The sequence below is a fragment of the Piliocolobus tephrosceles genome, unplaced genomic scaffold, assembly GCF_002776525.5.
Source record: "Piliocolobus tephrosceles isolate RC106 unplaced genomic scaffold, ASM277652v3 unscaffolded_45360, whole genome shotgun sequence".
NCBI classification, from domain to species: Eukaryota; Metazoa; Chordata; class Mammalia; order Primates; family Cercopithecidae; genus Piliocolobus; species Piliocolobus tephrosceles.
In genome coordinates, this window is record NW_022330266.1 from 1 (window position 1) to 3377 (window position 3377).

Genomic DNA, 3377 nt, shown 5'->3' on the forward strand with positions numbered 1-3377 from the left:
AAAAAACAAGTTTACGTTCGTCCTATTGTAACCCTTTAACCCTTATGGAACCGTTTATAATATTTTACAAAGTAGAACAACGTTTAACATCGGAACTTATAATATTTGCATTGGCTGGTTGTGTACTACAAATAGATACTAGTACAGATAAATTTACAATTGATCAAGCATTATTAAATATATCTGATAGGTATGGGAAACATAAAATGGACTCAATGATAAAAAGAATTAATCAACGTATAAGAGATTTTGTGAGAGCTGATATAGACATAGAGGATATGTATAAACTTTGCAAATATGAATTTAATATAATAAAAGAAATATTAGAAGAAAATAAAATAAACTGGATATCAAATCAAGAAGAATTAAACCAATGTTTTAATATGACTAATAAAAAAAATTTCGGCTATATCTAAGATTAAAGAACTATTGGACGATGCGAGTGTTTATCACATGGCGTTGAGAATTACTCAATTTATAACTGATGTCAAAATGAAAAAATTCCAGTGATTATGGCATTTTAGTGAACTAAAAAATAGAAAGTTGACCAATAAATGGAGGATATATAGAAACATACTAAGAAAAAAAATGTTTAACTAAAGTAATAATAAAATATAATCATGCGTTAGCTGATAAACAATACATAATATAAAACAACAAAAATACGAGAAAAAAAAAAAAAAAGAAAATTATAAGTTAAATGTAACAACTAGAATATGTATATATATACTCTATTGCCATTAATTGTTTTAATATATATGTATTTTAAAATGTCGTATAGTGTTATTTCGTACATGCTTTTTTTATTCATTTATAAAAAAGTAAATTTAACTATTTTTATTAAATGATTTTTTAGTAAACATAAACATTTTTGGAAAGCTTACTTTTTTATATAAAAGCGTTATTAAATTTTAATTTATTATATGTAAATGATTTTAAAATGGTATTGTTTTATTTTTTTTTTTTTTTTATACCCAAGATTTCATTATGATCCATTTTATTAATAATTTTAAAAAAAATAATTAACACACGGATACATATAAATCATTAATAATGTTAAAATTGTATAGATGTATTGTACATTTTTAAATTAATTTTTTTTTATATATTTTTTTTTTTTTAATTTTATAGAAGTTAAGTGTTTAACATAATAAATAATATTATAAAAATATATCATTGTTAAGTACATATATATATATATATATATATATATATATATATATATATATATATTTAGATAATTTTAAATTTTAGAATGTTATATTTTTTTTTATAAATTATAACATGCATTAAATTCAGAATTTTTATGTATATCGTTCTACTATATGTTGAATAGGTGAAAGGTAAAATATTTTTGTTTTTTGTTAAATTATTCTTTTATATTTAAAACGTTTAGGTGTACTTATTTTTTCTTTTATTTTTAAACAAATACAAACTTGTTACTAATTATATAAAAAATAAATTAATATTTAATTTCAATTTATTAATTAAAAAAACGAAAAAAAAATATGCTTATCAATTTTAAAAAATCATGTCACTTTTATTTACCTAACAACAATGAAAGTAATAAATTTGTTCGTTTTTTAATGTTTTACTTTTTACACCTTGGATTTTTATGTTCATAAACAATTATCCTTTTATATTTTTATATAGGAACAAAAACAGAAAGAGAAATTTGGCAGAGGTGTATGAAAATTCTGAATTAAAAGCGTTGGAAAACGAAAGTAACAGTTTGGAAAAGGTAGAGAGCGAAAGCCAAAATTTGGAAATAGTGGTGAACGAAAGTAAAAATTTAAAAAAGGAAGTTAGAAGAAAAAAACAAGTTGCTATTCGTGCTATGGTAAATTTTGTAAACGTTGTACCCTTATGGAACCGTTTATAACCTTTTACGAAACAGAACAAAATATAACATTGGAACTTATAATATATACATTGGCTGGTTGTACATTGCAATTAAATTTTAATATAATAAAAAATTTAATTGATAAAAAAAATACCATATAAAGCAAAAACATATGGGGAACATAAAATTAAATCAATGACAAGAAGAATAAATCAACGTATGAAGGATTTTGATGAAGCTGGGATCGACAAAGAGGATATGGATGACATTTGTAAGTATGAATTTTTTATAATAAACGAAATATTACAAGAAAATAAAATAGTTTCAATATTAAATGAAGGAGAATTTATGTTTTTTTATAATATGGTTAAAGAAAAAATTTTGGCTGTGTCTATGATTACAGAACTATTGAGTGTTAACGGTGTTTATCACATGGTATTGAGGATTACACAATTTATAACTGATGTCTTTATTGAAGATTCCCGTCCATATAGCATTTTAGTAAAATAAAAAATGGGAAATTGAATAATTAATTGAGACTATATAAAAGTATATATATAAAAAAAAAAAAAAAATGTTTAACTAAAGTAGGAATAAAATATGATCGTAAATTAACTAATAAACAATAAAAAATAAACAATAAACCATAAACAATATATAATATGAAACAATAGAAATGCTAGAAAAGAAAGAAAGTTATAAGTTAAAAGCACATTTATTTGTTTTATAAATACCTGATTGACGTTAATTGTTTTAATATATATATATATATATATGTATTTTAAAAAATCGTATAGTGATATTTAGTACATGTTTTATTCCTTTATGAAAAGTAAATTTAACTATTTTGTTTAATTAATTTTTTAGTAAACATAAACATTTTTGGAAAGCTTACTTTTTTATATAAAAGCGTTATTAAATTTTAATTTACCATATATAAGTAATTTTATAAAGTGGTCCTATTTAAATGGTATAATTTTATTTTATTTTTTTTTTTTTTTATGCCTAAATTTCTATGATCTATTGTATTAATATATTAAAAAAAAATAATTAACATATAATAAGTATAATTATTTATTTTTTTAAAATTGTATAGTCACAAACATGCATATTGAAATTGTTTTTTTTTTTTTTTTTTTTTTTTTTAATTTTATAGAAGTTAAACGTTTATCAAAATAAATAATATTATAAAAATGTATCATTGTTATGTACATATATATATATTTTTAGATCATTTTAAATTTAAGCATGTTATATATGTTTTTGTAGATTACAATAACATGCATTAGATTTAGGATGTTTATATATATAGTTGTACTATATGTTGAATAGATAAAAGGTGTAAATATTATTATTTTTTTTTAAATTATGTTTTTATATTTAAAACGTTTAAATAATTATTTATTTATTTTTTTTTTTTTAACAAATACAAGATTGTTATTACTTAAATTACTTATATGAAAGTATAAATATTTAATTTATTAATTAAAAAAAAAAAAAATATATATATTTTTATTATTTTTAAAAAATCATG

At 19.3% G+C, this 3377-nt stretch overlaps 1 long non-coding RNA gene across 1 annotated transcript; it reads left to right on the top strand.

The window, feature by feature from the left end:
* The first annotated feature begins 1221 nt into the window (after window positions 1-1221).
* On the top strand, window positions 1222-1811 carry LOC113224582. Its single transcript, XR_003309285.1, has 2 exons — window positions 1222-1343; window positions 1654-1811. It is a non-coding gene; the product is annotated as an uncharacterized LOC113224582 (long non-coding RNA).
* The last annotated feature ends 1566 nt before the right edge of the window (window positions 1812-3377 follow it).